This window comes from Ambystoma mexicanum, chromosome 1p (assembly GCF_040938575.1).
Source record: "Ambystoma mexicanum isolate Mex_15411 chromosome 1p, UKY_AmexF1_1, whole genome shotgun sequence".
Lineage (NCBI taxonomy): Eukaryota > Metazoa > Chordata > Amphibia > Caudata > Ambystomatidae > Ambystoma > Ambystoma mexicanum.
This window is the reverse complement of record NC_090921.1, coordinates 613,230,337-613,255,654: the sequence shown is the minus strand read 5'-3', so window position 1 is coordinate 613,255,654 and position 25,318 is coordinate 613,230,337. Positions and strand designations below refer to the sequence as shown.

Sequence of the window (25,318 nt, the reverse complement as noted above, 5' to 3'; positions counted from 1 at the left end):
GTGCTGTGGGATGCCCAAAGTGCACAGATGCTTTGTGACACGGCAGCGCTGCCGGCGGTTCGCCGGCATACACCCGGACCACATAAACACAACCCGCCGCACCAGGCGGGCCGGATGATTGATGCACCTTCTCCATTCCGCTGAGATACCTGTAAACGGGCAGTGAGTGCTCTCATCATAGAGTACCTATAAGTCTAGATCAACGGCACACACATCCTGAACTGCAGATTAACTGCACACTCCACAGTGATGCCACGTGCCTGTACTAACCGAGGCCTGATTCATTTGAGGGTGTTTGTGCATCTCTGCCATTCCAAGCTGCTGCTGACTCATATGCACAGGAGTTCTATGCTCTGGCGTACTACCATCTGACACAACACACTATTTCACAGCAAACACGTACTCCGTGATTCCCATATAATTCAGGTTTTGCGGCATGGGCAACAACACCATTCTACTGAAGATGTCCCTTAATGCATGCGATAGTTCCAACATTGAGAAGGACGTTTATGGAGTGTCTTCATCAAAGTCGCCTGGTAGGAGGGATGAGGGGGCACATCGAAGAGAGGCAGGGGTCAACTCCATGCCCCAAACCAGTTCAACAGCTTTCCCATGCCAGAATGTGCTTCGTCATGAACTCCAACGTCGCTGGGAATGAGATGGTTGCTGTGGAAAGAGCGTGAGATGTTTTTTGCTGCTGTAGCATCGAAGAGGATGGCAAAAAAGAAATCAATGTTACTGTTGTATGAAGGCAGGAAAGTCCACAAACATTTCAAGACTCTATCTCAAGGCACAGGTTTGTAAACATACTATGGCAATGGGTGAAGGTCTTGGGTCGTCAGGTGAAGGCCTTGGGGAAAGGCCTCAGATCCTCTCTGCAGCTCTGCTGCAAGAGTCCCCATCCAGCGCTGAAGAAAGAACAATGGAGAAGAAACCTGGGACACCGAAGTGTTCCCCTGCCTCTATGCCATCTCCCGTACACCATGCAGCCTGGAAAAATGGCTGCACTGGTTGCTAAGGCAACCAGCAACAATAAGACTCCAGCCTGGAGCATCACTGCCGCTGGCCAGAGCGTTCATTGGCCTTATGTGCCTGCCTGCTCCTCCCCTCCTACCTTAAAGGGAGAGGAGGGAGACTGGCAGGCAAAGCCATCGGGTGAAGGCCTTGGGGAAAGGCCTCAGATCCTCTCTGCAGCTTTGCTGCGAGAGACCCCATCCAGCGCTGAAGAAAGAACAATGGAGAGGAAACCTGGGACACCGGAGTATTCCCCTGCCTCTCCGCCATCTGCCATGCACCATGCGGCATGGAAAAGCATTAAAATGGCTGCACTGGTTGCTAGGGCAACCAGCAACAAGATTCCAGCCCGGAGCATCACCATCGCTGGCCAGAGCGTTCATTGGCCTCCTGTGACTACCTGCTCCTCCCCTCGCACCTTAAAGGGAGAGGAGGGAGACCGGCAGGCGAAGCCGTCGGGTGAAGTCCTTGGGGAAAGGCCTCAGATCCTCTCTGCAGCTCTCCGCTGCTCTCCGCTGCCTTCTGCCAATGGAAGCTGCAGTCCACACATCATAGGTAAGCAGGCGCATCCTGGAAGACATACCACAGCTCTGCCCATATTCCCCGCAAAGACCTCCTTAGTGGCCGCCTCTATGCCCCATCTCCTATTCGCTAGAGCCAGTTGCATCAGGGCACACACTTACACTGCCCCCCCCCCCCCGAGCTTACTTCCTGCTCCCCCACATTAGGAACGTGCGGTTAGGAGCAAGGCTCTCCTGCCCACCCTGCACCAAATGCATTCCTCTTCTCCCATCCACATTCAGCGACCTCTCAAAGAAACACCTTACTTCCACGGTCAGCAACGTTAATTACATTCCGGGCCCACGTCATCCACAACGCATCGCCCCCTCCAATGATCCACCAACAATGTCTCCTTTGCCTCTGCATTTGAGATCACTCAGACCGCAAAAGCTCACCTCCTCGTTAGCTGAGCTAGCTTATCAGGAACTAGGTGTGCCATGGCCAAGTCTGCCTCGTATGGAAACAACATGCCTCCGATACCACTCCTGGCACCAAGACTACTCCACACATGCCTTACTGGCTCATGAAAAAGAACTTGCACGCTCATGTACTACGCCTCCTCTCATCAACCCACACACAGTCAGGGTTTCTTGGCCTAGGCTGCAGCAAGAAGCTGCCCCCAGCATGCCTCATATTGGGAACTTTGCATCCACTACTATGGCTTCCTCCACTATGCCTGCTACCACGATTGCCGTTGTTACTACTAGCACGCTACATGCAGCCTCCGCTGTGCTGGGAAGCTTGAATAAGATTTCAAATGTTGTTGCGCCAACCATACCCCTGGTTTCTGCCCCCACTGTGCCTGGAAGCTTGAATAAGATTGCAATGCTGTTGTGCCCACCATACACGTGGTTGCTGCCGCCACTGTGTGTGTAACTTGAATAAAATTGCAAATGCTGTTGTGCCCTCCATACCCGTGGTTGCTGCCCCCACTGTGCCTGTAGGCTTGAATAAGACTGCAAATGCTGTTGCGCCCACCATACCGGTGGTTGCTGCCCCCACTGTGCCTGTAGGCTTGAATAAGATTGCAAATACTGTTGTGCCCTCCATACCCGTGGTTGCTGCCCCCACTGTGCCTGCAGGCTTGAATAAGACTGCAAATGCTGTTGCGCCCACCATACCGGTGGTTGCTGCCCCCACTGTGCCTGTAGGCTTGAATAAGATTGCAAATACTGTTGTGCCCTCCATACCCGTGGTTGCTGCCCCCACTGTGCCTGTAGGCTTGAATAAGATTGCAAATACTGTTGTGCCCTCCATACCCGTGGTTGCTGCCCCCACTGTGCCTGCAAGCTTGAATAAGATTGCAAATGCTGTTGCACCCACCATACCCGTGGTTGCTGCCCCCACTGTGCCTGCAAGCTTGAATAAGATTGCAAATGCTGTTGCACCCACCATACCCGTGGTTGCTGCCTCCACTGTGCCTGTAACCTCTCATTTTGAAGTAATATTGCCTACACCTGCTACACTGATTGTGCATTCAACCCTAAATATGAATGCCACTGCGACCTCCACTGTGCCGGTAAGCTTCAACATGATTACGAATGTGATTTCACCCACCTTACCTGTAGCTGTGTCCCCCATTGTGCCTGTAACCTCTGTCCTTAAAGCAAACGGACCTGCTGAAGCTGCTTCCACTATATCTAAAAATTCTATTTTTAACTCTAAGCTCACTGCCCACTCATTAACTGCTGCCCCCCTCTGCCAGTAATAAAAATGTTTATGTCAATTGTGACTTCCACCACACCTCCTGCGATTGCTGCGCCCACTGGCCCTGAAACTTCAAACTCTACTGCAAATGTCACTGCCCGCACGTTACCTGTTACTGCGGCCCCCACTGTACCCCCCAACAACTATTCAACATCCTCAAGTGCCCCTGGATTTCTGCCAAAGGTCACTAGGTCCCTCCCTCCTTCCTCCATGGCTGTACCCAAGCCCCACCACCCCTCTCTTAGCTGCACCCTCATTTATGCAAAGTCGCTTCCTGCCCATGCCCTTGACATCAACGACTACATCACTGGCCTTAATCATGACTTACTTGACATTAGTGAAACCTGTATCCATGAGATTGCTGTACCCGCCCGTGCCCTTGCCCTTCCACAAGGCTACACCATTTTCTGGCAATACCGCACCCATCAGAGAGAGGGTGGGGTGGCCCTCATAGCCAAAGAGTCCATACCCATCCGGAAAGTCCAAGGAGATATAGGCTGCAACTGCGACTACCTGCTCCTCAAAGTCAACCCCCTACCCAACTGCACCATTGCCCACCACATTGTGTACCGTCCTCCGGGGCCAGTCATTGATTTTCAGGAAGCCATCCTCCATGCTATTTCTAACAACCTAAAGAAAAGCACCAAAGCTATTCTCCTGGGAGACCTTAACCTGGGCCTGAACGATCCTGCTGACCCACCTGCAGCCGCCCTCAACAAAGCACTCTCTACCCTGGGCTTTAAACAAACCGTGACTGAGCCCACCTATGACAAAGGGTGCACCCTTGACTGGATCGCCCATCATAACTGCCTGACATCTTCCACCTCCATCTCTCCCATCTCTTGGTCAGATCACCACACCATCCACTTCACTTAACCTAGCTAAAAAAGCCCACCACACCCTCGGATCCTCTCCCACCGGCACTAACCAGGAGTTCCTGTCAGCCCATATAAGAAAGGCTCTTACCCTGTCTCCTTGTACCAGCCCTCCAGCCTCCCTTTTCTAATGACCCAGACACCCTTGCCTCCACCTACAACTCCTCATCACCCAAGCGGTGGAAGCCATAGCCCCGCTCACCCTCAGGAAAGCCAAACGTACTAAACATACTAATGCCTGGTTCACCCCTGTGCTTTCAGAGCTACGCATCAGGAAAATAACTTCACATTCATCCTGGCTAGCAGAATCAAGTGACTCTGCCAGATTAGCCTTTCAGACCATCTCCAAAGAATACAAAGCTGCCATAATCAAAGCTAAGGCCAGCTCGTTCAATACCAGGATAGCAAACTCTACCTCAGGCTCTAAGGATATCTTTGCAATTTTCAGACAGCTTGAGAAACCAGCCCCCTCCCCGCCAGCCTTTGCGAGAAACAAAGACTGGTGTCACAATATCCAGGATGCCATGTTGGACAAATTGAACATCCTTCAAAAGAAAATCATTGAACACCAACAGGCCTTACAACATCAGTTAGCCGACCTCAACCGCAACACCTCCTGTGACGCTCCCTCCTTCTCCATCAAAGAAATTAACATACACAAAGTCACTGTCCTCCTCAAAATGAGTTCCACAAGGATCTTGCATCTCACCCACTCTCTACAACATGAAGCCGCTATTCAAACTGCTCGATGCACTGGGTATCTCATATACAAATTATGCTGATGATATTCAGGTACTCACCCCCCTAACTGGTGACTATGAGGTTGATAGGGGAACCTTAAACTCCATTTACGCCACGATTCATCCCTGGATAGTAGAAAACTGGTTATGCCTAAACGGTGAAAAACACTGAGCTTCTTCTCATTAGCTCCCCAGCAATTATCAAGAAGCTTGATGAAAAATACAAATCCTTCTCAATTGATAACGCCCCCATCCCAGTCTCCCAAGCAGTAAAAACCTAAGGGGTCTATTTAGACTCCAACCTTTCCATGGTCAGGCATGTCAACGCCATGGCCTCTGCGGCGGCCTACCAAGATAAACTGCTCACTGCAGCTAGACCATTCCTGACAGATCAAAATTGCCTCACCCTTGCTAAAGCCATAACGGGGTCTCGGCTAGATTACTGCAACGTCCTTGTGGCTGGCACGACAGTAAAAAACATCAGGAAAATGCAGCCCATCCAAAATAATGCCCTGAGTGCGGCAACTGGTATTTCCAACAGAGACTACATTTCAGCGACCAGGAGAAAGGTCCATTGGCTCCCAATCAAGGAACACATCATCTTTAAAACCCTCGCCCTTACCCACAAATGTCTCCACAAAAATGCCCCACTTTACCTCTTCGAAAGGTTTACCAGACCCTCCCCGGACCGGCCTACTAGGACCACCTACACAAACCATATCACCATTCCTAAAGCCCTTAGGAACCGTGCAGGTGGATCAAGCTTCCCGGTCATCGCTGCCATCAAGTGGAACTCCCTCCACCCGCATTTAAGAAGCATTGACTCACACACTGACTTCAGGAAAGCTGTCAAAACACTCTGCCCAATCCAGTGCAAGGGTTCTCATGCTACCTTACCTAGACGTGTAACACTGTACCTGTACCTGTATTCTGGCTCCTTGTGACCACGAGCCAAGCATTTTGTATGTAACCAAATACTGTAACCACTGTAACCATCGTCTTGTAACTTATACACTGTGCCACTGTAAGCGAGTTAGGTTACTTCTGCCTGTAACCTACTCCTCTATTGTATCTTTAAACCCTGTCTCCATTGTATTTACTACTGCACCTAGGTCGGCCTCGCTCGCTCTAACCATGAGCAAAGCCCCCTACTTGTAACTAAGACATTTGCTGCAACAGCGCCTCGATGCCTATGGGCTGTAGTGCGCTTTACAAAATTAAATAAATAAATAATGCTCTCACAAATTTCTTTATTCCCATGGTGAACATTGATTATGAGAGATTACAATCACGACTGGCCACCCAGGGTCCGAATTAATCTTTAGCTGCAATTTGTACAAGTCTTTGACATTTTGCTTCGACATGCGCATTTCCCAAAGATGAAAGGTGAGCTATGAGACAAATTATATAAAAATGTATTCCACTCAACTCTGCAAAGAAATATTGAAAGAAACAGGCCTTCCCTTACTGCGTATCCTTGAGCTCATGCTCATGAATTAGCCACATCCAGGGCCATGCACCTAGAAGAGGCCATGAAAGGGTTAGAAATTGAGGTGGCCCAAGCAATCCATACAACGCCATAGAAATCCTCTATCCCAGGAGTCGAGCGAGAGGGCATTTGATTCACCAATATCTATCTTTAGACAAGATAAAGAACCCCTATGAATTCTTTGGCATTGCACGGCCACGCAACCAAGGCTGTCCCGCCATGCATTGCCAGTAAATGCTGCTTTGGGAAAATGTGGGCAAACGTATGCAGTGTGCCTTGCCTACATCACCGATGCAATGGACAATCCATCTGCCAAAGAAAAGAGCGGCCAAAGTAGCGACACTCACAGAAGAGATTCCTGAAGGTGTAGAGGAACAAGCTTATCCACTAGTCAAAGAACACAGGTTATTCATATATGCAATGTCACCAGGGGCACAGACTAAACAGCGGAAACCTAGGTGTGCTGTGACCAACCGAGGTGTCCGTGCTAATAGGCACAGGTGCATCACTAAATGTGATATCATCGGCTCAATTCCGAAGACTGCAGTCACTTCCACAGTTGGCAATGCCCAGTATACGACTATATAAATACAGACAGAAAACAACCAATTCCGTTGAAAGGGGCCCTCCACACGCAGGTGGAACAAGACCAAATATCCACACCAGCAATGTTCTACAATGAAAAGGATGCACTGCTAAGCTGCAAAATGGCTGAAACACTAGGGTTAATGCACTTTGTGTATGATGTTTATCAAACCGGCATTATGGGGATGTGCACAGAATATCGAGACATATTCCATGGTGTGGGCTGCCTAAAAGGACAAGAAGTGAGAATGCACAGACAAGCCAATACGTCGCTCTTCGACACTGCCAAATACCTTTCCAGCTGAGGCAAAAGGTTGAGGAGGAGATGTGTTGTAGGATGGCCCTAGGATGGATATAGGGCTGGAAAATATTATGAAACAAAAGGGGTTACTCCTACCACATGGAAAATTGGTGACAATAAATTATTACTCGTATGTCTGTTGTGATTTATAACCAAGTTACACATAGTGCTTCAAACAGTAAGCTAGACGTCCCTTGATGTAGTAGTTTGTATGTGGACTCAATCCATAACTATAACAACGAGAACCGGTTTAACTCATAGAAACTGCTTTATTAGTTTAGCAGATCTCTGTGTCTGTTTAGTAGACAAGCATTTTTAGTGTTTTCAATTCATACTTTGTGACAACAGGGTGTACAAAATAGATTTAGCACAGATGAGGTGTTGAACAAGACATGCATTGCTCCAATCACAAATTTGTAGTTGCTAATTCCGACACATATTGCATCATATTTGACGCCCACATTTCAAGCAGAGTTTTAGTTCTGAAAGAAAAGGGGAGGAAACTCATGGTCCAGAGTTTCCTTGTTGTGTTGAACACAGATCAATGCTTCAGTCCTATAGGTAGTTAAGGAAAAGATGCCCCTATTGCACATAGGTTAATGTCCGCTGCTCAGTCAGACATATTGCCTGATCCCTAGCTAAAGGGACGAGACTGTAGGTCAGCTAAACGCTGAATCAGAGGACCAAACCGTAGGTCTATGCAAGGCAGAGAGCCCCCTAAAATAGTGGTGGACTTGTGAGCTCGCCGTTGGCTGTGTCCACTGGCGTTTCGGCTCCTAGATGTTAAGCCTTCTTCTGGGCCTCTGGGATAGTCTCTCTAGATGTGAAAAAAGAAGAGCGAGAGGGAAGAAAACAAGAGGAGACTAAGACTATTGGGGTGTATCTCTGGTAAATTGCAAGAAAAAACATAAAAACTGTTGCAGGTAAGAGAACTCTGCAAACCAAGGGATAGTCATATAGTTAGAAGAAACATATATAATCTGGTTTGTTAGTGTTGGGAACAGAACAGGCACTGACCTGTAGTGGACCTGGTGGGGCAGGGTGATGCGGGCTGAAGTCTTACACAGCGTAAGGACGGTATCGTCCCTTGGAGGACAGGGTCACAGAATTCGGGTGCGCCGGGGTGTCAATGGGCGCTGGTCTGCAGAAAAAGCATACATACATACTTGGTATGTATCAATGGGGCTGCGAAGCAGCTGGATGATATTCTATAGGCAGATTATTAGTAAAGAGACTTGCCCCTATGTGCATACCTTTGTGTCTCGACAGAGAATATGTTGAGGGCGAGCTTTCTGTTGAAGGAATTAGGTGAAATCAATCATGGGGGGCCAGGAAGTATGGCGTACGGGCAAACGCTTGCTCCGTGTGTGAGTTGGTCTCTGTGTGGTCGCTGTAAAGACAAAATGCACATGGAGTTCAAATCCCCTGCTGGATGTAGGAAGCAGAGGGGTAAGGACAGGTGTGGGGGGAGGAAAAAGCTTCCCAGGTATGTATTACCTTGGTGGTAGCTGGTTGTCTCGTAAAGAAGAAAGCTGGAATGTGCTCGGCAGCGCTGCAAGAGTCGGCTTCTGCGTTGGAAGAGAGCTGTACTGTCAGGTGGCTGATGTGGCTGCGCTCAGCAGTAGTGTTGCTATCTGTACGCATGCGTATAGGCATTGTTGCGAACGGTAGTTATGGCAACATGATGGTGTTGAACTGCTTGCTTAGAGCAGAAACGAGACATGGATTAGACGTCTAGGCATAGAATGAAGGCGTATGGCATCGCATTCAGGGCAACGTGTAAGCTGTTGATGCACCAGTAAAACTGCCCAGCGAAATCCCGAGAGGTATCTGGGATATTGCCTATGGGTGTCCACTGTGTTCTTGAGCAATGTATAGTGGAGCATCTCAGTGAGAGGGTTACACTTGTACTCAGAGACACGGGCGCTTCCAAGTATGTTGTAATTGCTAGCATACGTGAAGGGAACTTAGTCATGTGGGTGATGGTATCGATGAGTCAATCTATTTGCAAAACCATGAACATATAGATGGGTGCCAAGCATAGAGACATAGATTCATATTTTACTGTTAAATAGAATACAGATAAAGGTTAGTCCTGTAAATCATTCCTGGCACATTGCATTGTTATCAAGGCACATATATTATCCAAATTCTTGTGTTATTTGGCATATACAAGCAGGCAGCATATTTTGCATATACATTCATGTGTAGCGGTTTGTTATTGCTATGAGATTGGGTTATATGTGTATATGTATCATATAGTTTTTAGTTGGTGGACTCCAGTGTCTACATATCGCTTGTAGAAGATCATTGTTGTCTACATGTATGTTGGATAGTTACTTATGCAGGTGTCCTGGCTGGAGAGTATTATCTGAAGTTTGCTGGTTCACCATGGGTAGGGACTGGAGGGACAAGTTCTCTGGTGATTAATGGGCAAAGGGAGCTGTTGCCTCATTTAGACCATTCGAGATAGTTTGGAGCTTAAAAATCCACCACGATTCCTTGTGGTTTAAGGTGTTGCTTGTGTTTATGTTGCTATCAACTTTGTCCATGACCCACAAGGTCAAATCATCAGTCCCATGATGGTACTCCTGGAAATGGGAAACCAATGGTGCGTTGTGTACTTTGCAACGGATACGGGATCGGTGTTCGCTGAGGCTTTTGTTAATTTGTCTTTGTGTTTGGCAAATGTATCTTAAACCGCATGGGCATTCCACTAGGTAGATGACATTGCATGTTTTGAAATTTGAAAAGTGTTTGAATGTCCAGTCTTTATTTCCAATTTTGAAAGATTTCATTTTTCTGGTGAATTTGCAAGCTAAACAGGAACTTTAGGGGTGGTGACCTGTGAGTTCTCTGAGGCCCAAAATACCTGATCGCAAGGTTTTCTTCAGATGGGAATGGGTCAGGTGCTCTTTGAGGATTTTTGCTCGTTTCAGCGCCATCCTCGGTGGTGGTTCCTCTGGCAGGCTCATTTGTATTAGTGGCCAGAATTTCCTGATGGTTTGCTGTATCTTGGTGGTATTTGGGTCAAAGGTTGTGACACAGGTTAGTCGATCTTCTTCTGTGTTACTGGTTTTGGGTACTAGGAGTGTCTGTCGAGGGGTATGGAGGACATGGACATCATCAAAAGTATAAGTGGACCCATCCCAATGCGTGTCCCCTGTTGCCATCGCGCTGAAATCGAAACAGCCCAGTGAAGTACGCATTCGCATACATATGAGAATACGTACCACAGCCATCAAAAGGGAGAGACAACCAATGCCAACTTTGAATGCCATATTGGTGGATCTTCAAGGGGCGTCAGTCTTCTCAACCTTAGACCTCCACTCTGACTACCACCAGATTCGACTTCACATAGATTCATGACCAATAACAACATTCACATCCTACATTGGGCTATTTTGTTATAAGAGGTTGAGTTCTGGTGTATCGTCGATGGCTGAGGTGTCTCAACACACGGTGCCAGGATTGCTTGCCGGTTGAAGGCATCATCAATGTGAGTGATGATGTGCTCATTTATTCCAGGCCATAGAAGGAACATTTCAAACTGCTAGAGGCTGTGTTCAAATGCTAGAGAAAAAACTCTCACTCTGTATGAACAGAAGTGTACTTTCCTACTGTGCATGGTAACATTCTTTGGATTCATATTCCAGGGTACTGGCATATCGACTGACCATCAGCAGATTGCAGCAATACAAGTCCTCCTACTACCCAGCAACCCCTCGGAAGTATGCAGTTTCCTAGGAATGATAAACTTCTGTGGAAAGTTTGCCGTTTCCTAGCAACAATAAACTGTGGGTGATTTATGCCCAATCTGGCCACCATTACAGAGCCATTACGTGCTATCACTAAGACTCTGAATGGTAGTGGAACCACTCGGCTCAGAAAGCATTTTAAGAGGCTAAATCGGCCTTAGCCGTAGAAACAACCATGGCATTTTTCAACCCAAGAATATCATCAGAAATACTAGTGAATGCTTGCCCAGTGTGTCTGGGAGCAGTGTTAGTTCAAACTGATGCTGGTGAGTTGAGGATGCACATAGAATTCAGGAGCAAAGCACTGACACAGACAGAGAAAAGATATTCTATAACAGAGAGAGGCACTAAATGTTCTTTGTGGGTGCAAGCTGTGGTGTGAAATAGCCCCAGATGCCATGAATCAAATGTCCAGTGTCATTGGTGTGCATGCCCCGAAATGAAAGGCCTGTGCTGAAATGATGTGGGACATAAGGCCTATGAAACACAAGTAAAAAGGAAAGAAAAAACTTTAAGATGGTAAAATATGCAAACTGCCTTTGATGAAGGAACAAAAACACATGCAGGCATAATGTGTTAACAAATCAAAATATGTGAACTGCCTTTCATGAAGGAAAACATACGTGGACATAATGTGTTGACAAATCTATGGAGAGCTGCACCGATATTTTCATGAAACAGCTGTCCACAGAACCCTCAATGGGATGTCAGAATTGTGTTCAGCATTCATTTCATGTGTAAAACAAAATAATGTAATTTCGTTTTTTACTCTAAACTAATAATATGCTCAGCAAAATGTTAACCAGACTGTTGAAATGTAAACTTGGTTTCTGCCTATCATAAGCTCATCCCCATGGACAATGGGCCTCATTACACGTTGTGCGGTAAAAACTGCAAATTAGCGGCATGGCGCTATTAACGTGTCCGCCCTCGCAAGAGGGCGCTAATAGCGCATGATCACGAGTACGCGGACACGAGCATAGCCCCATGCCGTTAATGACCCTACCGCCATGCCAGTAAAGTCCCCTAAAAGTCCCTTACCGGCTTCCACGATAGTGCAGATAGCACCTCCGCCCTCGCGCTACATGCAAATAGTGGTCACCGCTACTAGCGGTGACCGTTAAATTGCGGAACCGGAAATAGCAACATCGCACAGGAACGGAAAAGAGCTCAGCGGGAATCTATATAAAAATCCAATCCATTGCCATCCTCTGCCCCTAGGACTTATTTCGAGTTGTGAGCAGTGCAAAACCATCTTGGACACCTACATCATGCCCAAGGCACTAAAAAAAAACTCCGACAGGCAGCGCAAAGAGAAATATACGCCAGAGGAACTAAATATGCTAACACAGACCCTGGCTGAGAATGCCGACGTAGTGTTTGCTAATGACATGCGCCGGCCAACCTTATTGAAAAAAAAAGCCATCTGGGAGGAGGTAGCTGTCAAAGTCAGTGCTGTGGGCACCAGCACGCGCACTGTGCGCGAATGCAGGAAGTGGTGGGACGACCTCAGACTGCGGGTGAGGGGCATCCTGGCTGAAAACCATCGCATTGCCAGTGCCGGTGGAGACGGTTCACCTATCCGAATGAAGGAATGGGAGGAGACATGTTCCAACCTGATTGCCGTCGAATCCATTGAAGGAGTGGGCAGCATGGAGTTCGGCGTGGGTACCACTTCAGATGGAGGTGAGTGTACACATGACAGGATGCAATGTGAATGTACTGTCCCCCCATATGTGAGCACAGACTCCTCTCATGCATGGACACACATCCACACATGCATCCATCCCTCACCAAGTCAGTGTCAGACCAAACACACACACATGCACACATCACCAGAGACAAGTTCCAAACACAACCATGCATGGATGAGGCACTGAACTGGCACATCACCAGCATCCACAACTACTAAGTCCCAATGGCCACAACTGCATCATTTACGTAATCTGCATTAGGTATATTGAAACGCAACCAATGCCATCCCCCTTCTCGTCCCTGACAGGCTCACATACAGATGGTGAGGATGCCACTGATGCATCCCAGGCACCAGCTACGTGCAAGAGGCCAAGGGCACAGGAGCCGGAGGACACCCCAACAACATTCAGGGGCAAGGGTGGAAGGCCACACCTGATGAGCAGAAAACATCGCCACAGTGCCACTGCCAGGGCAGTAGTAGCTGCACCAGAAACTGCAGCCCCACCACCGGTGGAGAACCCACTTGCACCAATGCCTGCCACCGAGGGCCCACCATCAGCTGCGGCTAGCTCCGCTGGTGAGGCAGCCGCCACTGCCCCCTATCCGATCCGGAGGACACCCTAGTGGAGCCTATGGTGATGCACACCCCAAGCCCCCCTAGAACCCCAGAGCCAGCCCCAACCCAGACCCCTGGGTCTGATGTGACTGTTGAGGACAACTACCCAGCAATTATGTCCCCCATGTTACCTTCACCTGCTGCAGTGGGTGCATCAGAGGGCACAGCATCCAGTGCACGGTCACCCAGCACTGCCCCACAACTGACCACCATCCTGGAGCGACAACAAGAGCTGACTGTGCTGGTTGGCCAGCATGTCGAGGAGGCTGCCCGACTCAGGGAGAACATTGTGGAGACGGTGAGGCACACCACTGAGAGAATGGATGCTAACACCGACAGGCTATATAATGAGATAGCGATGCTCAGGGAGGTCCTTGTTCGCATGGCCGACACCATGGACCGCCACTTTTCACAGCCAGCCCAGTCTGCCCCATCATCATCTTCGGGGTCGAGACAGACAAGCCCCCTCAGGCGTTCTACACGCACCACCAGGCGCACGACTGACCGTCCCCAAGATGCTGCCAAAGACAATGGCAAATAGGGTGCCAATGGAGATTCATCTGTGTGCATTGGCCAGGGCAAACATGCCAGACACATGAGGGACTGTTGGTGGGGGGTGGGGGGTAGGGTGTTATGGGTCTGTTGTGGGGGTTGGGGGGTAGGGTGTTATGGGTCTGTTGTGGGGGGATGGGGGGTAGGGTGTTATGTGTCTGTTGTGGGGGGTGGGGGGTAGGGTGTTATGGGTCTGGTTTGGGGGTGGGGGGTAGGGTGTTATGGGCGCGTTGTGGGGGGTGGGGGGTAGGGTGGTGGGATGTTTTGTTACTTGCACCTCTACACCTTTCTGTTTCTCAATACACTGGTTTATGATCAAAACACAGGCTTTGACATCTTCATTGTGTATGTGTACTTTATTGGCGACAGGGTCCATTGCGTGCTCCCAAACATACACTAGTGCATTGATACCCATATCCATGTGACAGTACGTAAACATGTTCCTCAGAATATTTGGTTGATCAGATGCTGTCTCACAGCACGTCCCTCCTGCCCATCCCCTCTTGCAAGACCTGCATCCCCTTCACCTCCGTCCTCATCACCATCATCATCCTCATCAGGTGCTTCCATATCAACCTCAGGGGGAAGTGGCACATTCCGTCTGATACATATATTGTGCAGCATGACACCCACCTTCTCATGTCCATACAGGAGGGCACCGCCAGACCTGCTAACGCACCTAAACCGTGACGTCAAAAGGCCAAAAGTCTGCTCGATCACGATGCGGGTACGGGTATGTGCACGATTGTATTCCTCCTCGTGCCTGTTCTGTGGGTTCTGTACAGGTGTGAGGAGCCAGGTCTTCAGGGGATAGCCCGCATCACCTGTGTGGGGGAAGAAACGGGGTCCTGTTACTGTTCACCTCAAGAGCGGCCTGTTCATATCACACAAATTGATATTGCATTGTGATTCAAGTACACAATTGACAGCATACATGCAGATGGTCTGGGTGACAGCAACGTGCAAGGGGGAGGTTGACCCTGCAAGTAGACATGCCACATTGATGCCTCAAACAGTAATTGACATGTCCTGGGTGATGCGAGGTCTTCGGTGTCCCTGGGCCCAGGCAGATATGTTTCCACACTGCTGGTGTACTGCCATTCCAACATTGATGTTGCCATGCAGAGAGGCATCTCTTCAGTGGTGGAATAGGTGTGTGGGGAAATGCTATGGCTAGTGGTGATCCCTTTGCATGCATTATAGGGCACATTGCATTATTGATGTTGTGCTGGACTAATTCATGATGCAATCTTGATGGCATGTGTGGAATTGTTGTATTTTGTGGCATGGAATGTTGTGCAATATGTATGTGGATGGATGTTTAATGTTACTAGACCTGGAATGTCATCTGTGTTGTGTAGCCTATACTTGCATGTCGGTTCATCTCAAGTACGTTGCCGCCTTCCCAGATGGACATTGCCGTACATCTGTATGTGCATTTTGCCCACATACGACAGGCTACTCCCAGTTGGAGTACGTATCTCTCTCCCCCTTCACACCCAGTTGGAGTACGTATCTCTCCCCCCCTTCACACCCAGTTTGAGTACGTATCTCTCCCCACCCTTCACACCCAGTTGGAGTACGTATCTCCCTCCCCCCTTCACAGCCAGTTGGAGTACGTATCTCTCCCCCCCTTCAGACCCAGTTGGAGTACGTATCTCTTCCCCCCTTCACACCCAGTTGGAGTATGTATCTTCCCCCCCCTTCACACCCAGTTGGAGTACGTATCTCTCCCCCCCTTCACACCCAGTTTGAGTACCTATTTCCCCCCCTTCACACCCAGTTGGAGTTCATATCTCTCCCCCCCTTCACACCCAGTTGGAGTACGCATCTCTCCCCCCCCCCAGTCACATTGCCATGTACTTGCCCTGCTACTCACCAAGTAGCCACGAATGTTGTCCGGTATGTTGCTCCATGTAGCGTGGGATAGTTGAGTTCTGCAGGACCATGGAATCATGGGTTGTTCCGGGAAATCGTGCACAGCAATGTGTGATTATCTTGTTGGCGTCACATACCATTTGGACATTGATAGAGTGGAATTGCTTCCTGTTTCGGTAGACTACTTCATTGTGATGTGGGACCACCAATTCCACATGGGTACAGTTGATGGCCCCGATGCAACTTGGGATGCCTGACAGTGAATAGAAGCCAACTTTTGCGTTTGCAATCTCCTGGGCAGTCTGTGGCATGGATATGTGTTCAGGTGCATGCTTCAGGAGGGCATCGAGTACCTGGTTCAGCGTGCGGGAGAATACTGGTTGTGAGATGCCATGCATCTGTCCCACTGTATGCTTGTAGGTGCCTGTGGCCAGAAGTGCAGCACGCTCACCACCTTCAGTAGCAGGGGGATGGCAGTTCTGATGTCTATGAGGCTCACAATGTCGTCATGGATTATGTCCACCAAACTAGTGATGGTAGCCCTGTCCAGACGGTACAGGGTGTGTATCTGCTCAGGGGTTAGGTTAAAAGGACTGCCTCTGGTCCTGGGGATTGGTGGGTGCCTCTGTGGTATGATTGGGTGCCGTGGTGGTGCTTGCTGTGCCTGTCTTGCCCTCCTCCTCCTCCTCCTCCTGCGTCTCCTTTGTGCTGCCTGTTGTTGTTGCAGCTGCACTGCAATGAGGTCCTCCAGGCCATGTAATGCTGCCAATATTGGAACCATCTTGGTGTGGGAAGGGTTATGGGAAGGGGTGTGTGGGCTCCTTTTGAGCTGCCACAGTCTCCATTGCCTCCACCTGTGCTGATTTTCTCCACCTGTGGCAGGTGGGAACAGTGCTCAGTTCTCTTATCGGGTGGTTCGCGATGGCGGTATTAGCGCCATGGCGGTAAGGGGTTTTAGGTGCTTTACCATGCCGCTATTAGCATGGCCGCTTGACTCGTGATAGTGTGCTATTGGCGGCATGGTGCTATTTACGGGATGCTGGGTCGCATGCACGTGGACTGCCCGCTATTAGTGGCAGCCTACTTAGCGGTGCCGCTAATAGCGGTGAGCCGGGTCGTGATCCGCATGGGGATTTAACATTACCGGTATTCCATTACCAGTAACGTTAAATCCCTACCGCCTACCGTGTAATGAGGCCCAATGAAGAAATGTGCATACATACATTATACATTGTGTGCCTTAATGTCAGTTAAAATACATGTATGTGTCGTTTACAGGCTGTTTCCTGGACGGCCATGAGCTGCTGGCTATTTCTTCAGATGTGCAATTAAACTTCAGGGCCTCCCTTGGTTGCCCTGGAGATTCCGCCCTGGCTGCCTTCATTGTCAGTGCCTTTCTTAAAAATACAAGAAAAGAATTACTTTTGAGATCTAAAACGTGGGAAGACCAGATAAAGACAGATCTGTTCTGTAGCCCTTGTGACCCCTAGGTCACAAGGCTCATAAAGAAGTGCATTAGCTTAGCCATTAGCCCTTGAAAGGGGTAGGCTAATCTAAACACAGACCTCTCTGCTTGCGTCATATGCCGGAACAGAAGAGTGAAACTTAAATAAAGGGGTGGGGTCTAAGCAAATGAATAATGAGGCTGCCCATTGCTTTTTAATGGGAGATATGCATTTTATTGTGTAAAATGGATAGTATACATAGCACAACAGTTATTCTATAATTTTATTCAAGGTGAACGTTATCCCCACCATGCTAAAACGATTTTGATGGGATAAACACAACTGAAGTTATTCATGAAAAGGTGATTTGGGCCTCCTCATGAATACCAGAGATATAAAAAGTTGATAAAAGCATGCCAATTATGATTCTTATGATGCCCATAAAGTGAAATGTGTTTCCCCGATAGAGTTCCGGAGTAAATGGAGAAAAACTGTAAGTCTGCACAGGATTGACGTACAGACACCTGACTAGTCTCATGTGATTCACTGTAAAATGTAGTTTTCACAAATGTATTCATATATTTTCAAAATGTGAAAATGAAGGGTACTTGCAATGTGGTGTGATTTAAGTCCTAATGCAGACTGAGCCCACCTGTCAAAGGGAGATGATGAAGCTCTCTACTCCCCGAGCTGTCGCAAAGCACTCCCACATCCCCTTGTCCTATCAGCATACAGGTGGGAGTGGAGTAGTGAGCATTAACACATCCCTTCTGCAGGAATTATAACAAGTTAGTGATGTCATTTGCACTATAACTAAGCCATCTTGCCTCAGAGCTGGAGTTCTTCCAATAATTCCATGAGGTGACCTGCTGCCAAAATCTGGCATGAACATCCCGGTAGAGAGAGGCCTAACCCTGTAGTGGAGCCAGGAGGCAGGGGACATAGAAGCTGATTGGGGCCCCTTGGAGAAGAGAGGGGACCCTTGACTGAGCCCCTTTGGCTGCCCCAGCAGTGTGCCCTGATGCTCCCTGATGTTCAGTCCAGACCTCTCCTGTAAGTAGGAATACCCCAAGCCATAGATTGCGTATGGCCTGCATTATTTCAGCATTATTTTAGTTATTTCTCCATTGAAAGATACATGGTTTGCTTGTGTAGATCCTTAGCATATGTATCAAAGTAACCCAATTAATTCCTCCATTTATTTCATGGGATCAGTATAGTTTGACTTTGAAACCAACAATCCTTTCCCAGTGTGTTGTGAGCTGTTATAGTCATAAAGATTTGCCAAAAGATTTAATCCCAAAAAGCCCTGCTTCGACTTGTGTGCGCAGGGTGTAAGGTAAAAACAAAATTCCCCATTGATCCCCTTCAGGTTAAACCTGTAGGGGGTGTCCAGTGGTGCCTATACCTACGCAGAGTGCCAAAACGAAATTGTCCCTGTGGCCCAATTGTGATCTCCAGAACGGAAATAGTCCCTGCGTTCCCATTGTGCTCTGAACAACGAATGGAGTTTGTCAAATGGACATTCTCCCTGGAATACTCCAGCTTCGTTGCTGGGCTGGAAGATCAAGACCACAAAGATGGTCGATCTACAAGGCGGCCATCTTAAAGCACTTCTTTGTTCAAAGGAACCCTCAGGAGCCCCGCAAGCTGGCCTACAACCTGCAGTGTGGAGAAAACCAGGGACCTAGAGAGTTTGTGAAAGAACCGAAGTGGAAATTTGCCCAGACCTCTAGACGGGTGCGCACCAATAGCAGGGAGTTCATTAATACATATTTTCATGCACTCCCAAAATACATAATGACCCAATTGGTTAGGGACTTGCATGAGCATAGGACCCTGTATTGGGTAATAGAACAGGCTACCCAGATTTATGAAGTCGAAAAACCAGTTGAGAACAAAAATAACCCAAAAAGTTCCAAACTCTCAAACACCCCCGCTGCTGCCAAGGTGGCAGAGTGTCAAGCCTCTCCGGAGGCGTTGGTCCTTGTGGCATCGATGGACCTTGGGACGGCGGGTGTCGGCCATTTTTACTGGCAAGATGGCCACTGCAACTAAAGATGCAGGTCTAGATGTTGCACGCCTCAGTATCCAGGAAGTACCGTCCCCCTACCCGAGAGAAGGTTTATCTGTTCCTGTGAACGACGCACGAATGCATTGTTACTCCTCATCAACAACGCTCCGTGAGTTTGCATCTAGGATCTTCCTGATACGTCTTGCATATTACTAACCTTTCTGTATCTTAAACAATCTTTATCCTATCTCGATTTCAGTGCCTACCGTACCACGTCTCTGCTTCCCGACTCCCCGGACTCCAACACTTTCTGGCTCCAAACGGTTCACTGGTTCCTTTCTGGAACGCGGTAAGCGACATTCAGGGCTCTCCGAGATCCGTCACATTGACACTGATCCTCCACCTTCCGAACGTCTCCCTACTCAATTACCTTCTCCCTTTTTTACATCTACAGACATACGCGACACGGGTACCGCTCCCGTTCGCTCCAAACCCTTCACTGCTGAATCAACTCCAAGCTCCGCCCTTCTTTCTATCCAGGTAAAAGATTCTCCCGTGGCCTCAACCAGATTCTATCCAGTCCTCTTACTTGTTCTAATCTCACTATTTCATGCTACCCTAGGGATTCTCAGAAGTTTCCGGCTGGCACCTTTCCTCGCATCCCACTCCTGTTTAAGGGTAATCTGAATCATAATCTCTTACATTTTCACCTCTCACCTACCTGCAAGTACTTACCATTTTCTTTCTTTTTCAAGACCACCAGTCTCTGGACTTCACCTGAATCTCTGCTGCATTGAAGACTACTTTCCCGCAGCCGTCGACACAGGGTTTTCTTCCCCAGAGGGTTTCCCTGAGATCTCTTCTCCTCTCTGGTTTTCTAGTGGGGAAAAGGGTTATCTGGGAGGCTTTTCACATTCCTCCCCCCTGTTGGAACAAGCAGATTCTTCCCACTGCTGGAAGGTCACAGTCACAAGGAGAGGAAGAGAGGTACCGGTGAGTCTTTGGGATAACCTGCCAGTTATTGAAGTGTTTATTTCTTCCTGTGAATTATCACCGGCATTACACAGAGGTGAAAATACCCCCATTTTAACTTTGAAATGGGGGGTGCCTAAAAATACTCCTCCCTCTAATAAGCAGAATGAGAGACAGAGGAGACCCTCTGATTCCTCACAATTGGGTGGTAGCCAGGCAGTGTATCCAACCAACTCTTCACCTGATCCTGCCACCTACATCAGTCTGAGATACAAGGGTAACAGACCCATCTTGGGGTATGCATGGCACAAGGGGGGTGTCCAATCTAAGTACTGCCCCAAGAAATCTCCCTCAAATCTTCCCTCAAAATGTCCCTCAAAACCTCCCTTAAGACTTCCCTCAGAACGTCCCTCAGGAGGGAAAAAATACTCCACACTCCAAGTTAAGCTTCTCTCCACTCTCCAAGTTAAGCTTCTTTCCCAGATACCCTCCAAACCCCAACTTCCAGAACAATCCTCCTTCCTCTCCCCACTTTCAGGACAATCGAACCCCAAATCAGGGAGAAGGGAGACCAATGATGGAGTATTATCAGGGAAACCCTCAATACCGAGTTACTCGGGGAGAAAGGACAACTACCCTTCCCGGGTGCCGCACAGGTATGACTGCAGACCCACTGAAATTTTTTTTTCGGTCAGCCCAATTGCTGCCGTATGTGGTTGAAGTTCAAACGGGAGAAGAGTTCACCATCCCAGGACAGCTACGACAATTCAAAATACCCCTAAAAATTAAGCGAGGACAGAACCTCAAAAACATGGACGTTTATATAAATTAACTCCTCCCATAGCAAGGTTTGTATTTAGACCCAACACCACTAATTGACCTAGAACACGACACCATTCGAATATTAGTGGATAACAGCGACCCTTTGGGTGCAGACACCTTTATTGGAATGGCGGTTGATGCCCAACATTATTCCATTCACTTAGGGAATGAGATCATGGGACCAATTCCAAATGACTGTTACCACTGTGACGACGATATAGCTCCAGAAAAGATTTTCACTCAGCAAGGGGGGAATTTCTTGGTGTACTTTTCCTGTCCTTATGGTGGGGAAGAGATAACCTGTGACATCAGGAAGGATGAGGTGGTATTTCAAGTCAACAGTGACTACCTCCCCTCCTTGAAACCTCATGTCCAGGCCAACACCATAACAAGAGATCTCTCCATTGAACTGGAGGATACAGTCAAAATTGCAAAACCAGAGGTATTCCCTGGCTTAAGGGAGATGGTTGAGGAATGAATCAACCTCGCTGATACCTGTGAGACCGAGGAGCAAAGGCAAAAGCTGAAACAGGTGTTTTTATATTTTTAGGAGATCTTTGCCGTGGATTTGTATGGATGTGGTTGCACTGAGATACATTCGACCTCCATACCAATGGACCCTGGGATGGTTCCCGTATTTGTGAAGCAATACCGGTTGCCTCTCGCATCTATGGAGTCACTCACAGAGATCATAAAAAACGTAGAATCCTGTGGGATAATTTGTCCAGTCCACAGTAGCTTTAATATCCTGGTACTGGGGTTACTCAAACCCAGTGGCCAATGAGGACTTTGAGCAGACCTTAGGGAGTGAAATAAACAGGTCCACATGTCAAGATGGCCCCTACCCTACATCGATCAGGGACTGGCCCAGATCCAAGGGTCAAAGGTGCATACCACCATTGACCTGACCAACTGTTACTGGACAGTACCCCTGAACAGGGAAGACCAGTACAAGCTTGTGTTTACCTTCGGGGGGCAGCAATACATGTGGACCTGAACCCCCTTTGGATTCATTAACTCTGGCAATTAATTTAATATCTTCCTGCATAAGGCTATGCCCAACTTGGTTGAAAGGGGAAGCCCAGTCTATGTAGATGATGTATTAATTAAGAGCTCAACTGTGGAGGAGCATATAGCTGAAATACGCTATGTTCTGACCCAGTTGCAGAAAGCCAGAGCAAAACTGTCCTTTCAGAAGGCACAGCGGTGTAAGACCTGCTTGAACTTCTTAGGGCAGGAAATCACCCCTGAGGGTCTCAGTCCCCAGGTGAAAAAGGTGGAAACCTCATTGAAATTAAAGGACCCTATGACTCTGCGTGAAATACGAAGCCTCCTTGGACTTACTAATTATAGTAGAAAGTTCATAGAGGACTACACAGAGGTCACACAACCCTTTGTCCATTTACTAAAGGCCGGGGTCAAGTGGGAGCGGGGTCCAAAGCAAGCCAAGGCAGTGAAACAACTCAAGAAAAGCCTTTCCCAAGCATCTTGTTTGGCTTACCCCATAAAAAACCAGGTGTTCTTCTTGGAGACGGGTTCTCAAATACTTGCTTAACAGCAGCATTATACCAAAAGCACGACAAGGTCGACAAGGTCAACAAACTCATCTCGTATGCGAGCAAGACTTTGTCCTCTGTGGAGGAAAAATTCAACGATTGTGAAAAGGCACGCCTGGCAACGGTGTGGGCATTGAAGAATTACTGCCCATTCATCCAGGGGGAGCACATCATTGTCAAGACTCCTCACCAGCCCTTGCAATATCTCCAAAATGACCGAATCCGAACAGGGAACGTGAGTAATTCCAGAATTACTTCCTGGATTCTGTCCATGCAAGGCTTTCCTGTGGAAGTAAGATACGGCCAAAACAAGAAGCGTCCCCTAGCGTAAGGTGTGGCTGACTTGCATGACTGTGCTCAAGAGAACTGTCTCGAGGACAAAAGTCTAAAAACTAAAGAAAACATGAAGGCGTACCTTATTTCCCCACACAAAACATATGAGGAAAACACGTGCCAGGGGATACCCACAGGTTACGTGGATGGGTGCTCCTACCATGTTGATAATCATGGGAAAAAGGAACTAGTGCCTGGCGTTGGGAATGCGTGGGTGAATGATGACCCAGAGCCCTCTGCTGGGTACAGGATCAGTCCCCGAAGTAGTCAGGTGGCAGAGTTGATGGTGGTACATAAAGACATTCTCACTGCTGTGCAACTCCAACTCCAGGAACTGGTCATAATCACTGATTCAGATTATGTCAGGAATGGGTTTGTGAGCACCTGATAAATTGGAAAAATTGAGGCATGCTGTGGGCAAAGAACAAACCACTCAAACATGGGAAGTTAATTCAATCCATTGATGATCTGGTCACCTCTAATGAGATGACCATTCTACTGGAAAAAGTTCAAAGGTCACTCCAGAATAGAGTGACTACACAAAACTGGAAATAACTTGGCTGATCAGTTGGCCAAAACCAGAGCCATCCACACGGATCTCATTGAAACCAAATCCCTGTTGGGGGAAATCCAGGTCGCTGCTGTCACCAGGTCCCAAACACATGTCCAAAATGAACTCTTAACTGACCAGTGGAGTAAAGAATCCCCAGATGCTGGTTTGATTACGGCACAAAAAGGGAACCCGATTATTGGAAAATGTTATCAACACACTGAAGACCCAGTGAATTTTCGTCTGACTGAATCTGATTACATCGGGAAAGCGGATCTCTGGGTGTTGATGAAGTTCTACCAACTTTTCCGAATCCAAGACGGTTTGTTGGTATGGAGATCCATCTCTGGGTGTGACCAGTGGGTGGTGCCTACCTCATTCCAAAGCCTGATGTTAAGTCACACCCATGAGGCGGCCATTGCCGGTCATATGGGGTTTCATACAACTTTGGAAATCTTGCGAGAGGTTGAATACTGGCCACACATTGGTCAGGACCTCGACCAATACTGGAAGGGGTGTCTTGTGTGTGCTCAGTTTCAGTCAAGTTCCCTTACACACAGAGCTCCCCTACAGAAAAGGGGAGTGACAATGCCTTGGTCAGATTTGCATGTCAATTTAATTGGGCCTATGATTCGCTCCTCTAGATGAAACAAGTACATGTTGAGCGTGACTTGCTTGTTTACCAAGTGGGTGGAATGTCTTCCAGCCCCAAATTGCAAGGCAGAAACAGCTCCTGCTCTAATGAACAATCACATCTTCCCGCATTTTGGCCTTCCCCAAAGGATTGAGTTGGACCGAGGAAGTGACAAATATGTGAGAGATACTCGGGTAAAGAGAAAATTCCACATTGCCTAACGCCACCCTCAAGTGTGTGAGTTGAGAGGTACAATAAAATGCCATTCCAATTCATAGAAGGAGCGGCAATCCCTGCCGACTCCCTACGGTCGGTGCCACCTGGTGGTGCAAGGAAAGGGTCCGGAAGTGGTAGAATAAGAGGCAGAAGCTTTGGTGAACATAATTGCTCATCTAGCGGTACACAAAACCATGTCACTCAATGACATTGCTGAAGCTAGAAGACAGCATAGCGGTATGCAGAGAGTAATTGACCAGCTGAGAAGTGGCCAATGGAAATCACCTTTGGCCGATCAGACACGATACACGACAGAAGCAAGAGCATTTCTCCTAGGACTATGGAAAGTATGTAAGGAGTTATCTGTGGGTACTGACACAATTTTGCTCAGGAGGGTATGGACTGTTATGCCTCCAAAGCTCATCAGGAAGGTTATTAATATCGTGCACACTGGAAACCAGGGTGCCTCAAAAACCAAGGCAAGGGTAACAGAAATGGTCTGTTTTCCGAACTAGAAAGGCATGCAGATGCGGTACTTTATAGTTTTAGGTGGTGCCAAGCATTGTGCCAGCCGAATAGAACTTCCCCAATTGAAACAAGCATGGGACTCAATGCACCAGGGCAAGCTGTCATTATGGATTTGGGGAAAATTCGGCAGAGCCGTCACTTTATAGTAATACTCAACAAATTCTCTCTGTACCCGAGATCATATTTATTCAATCTACGGTTGCAGAATGTGTGATCTCAGGCCTACTGAAGGTATTCTCAGTGCATGGATTGGCACTTAGTCGGAGCTCAGGTGATAGTTCACCATTTCAGGGCAAAGACTTTGAAAACTACATGTTGTCATATGGAATCAAGCACATACACATCATGCCGTGCCTGCCACATGTAAAAGAAGACGGGGAGCGATGTATGCTCACGTTGAACAAGGTATTTTACATAGCGCTTGAAAATGGTATGGCACTGGAGACGGCACTAGTGACTTTTATGATGCGTACCAGA

The 25,318-nt window shown here is 48.0% G+C and overlaps 1 long non-coding RNA gene across 1 annotated transcript; it reads right to left on the bottom strand.

The window, feature by feature from the left end:
* Positions 1-7,524: 7,524 nt before the first annotated feature.
* On the bottom strand, positions 7,525-8,870 carry LOC138535661 (uncharacterized). Its single transcript, XR_011284889.1, has 4 exons — positions 8,770-8,870; positions 8,526-8,662; positions 8,290-8,413; positions 7,525-8,089 (listed from the first exon to the last, which is right to left on the bottom strand). It is a non-coding gene; the product is annotated as an uncharacterized lncRNA (long non-coding RNA).
* Positions 8,871-25,318: the final 16,448 nt, after the last annotated feature.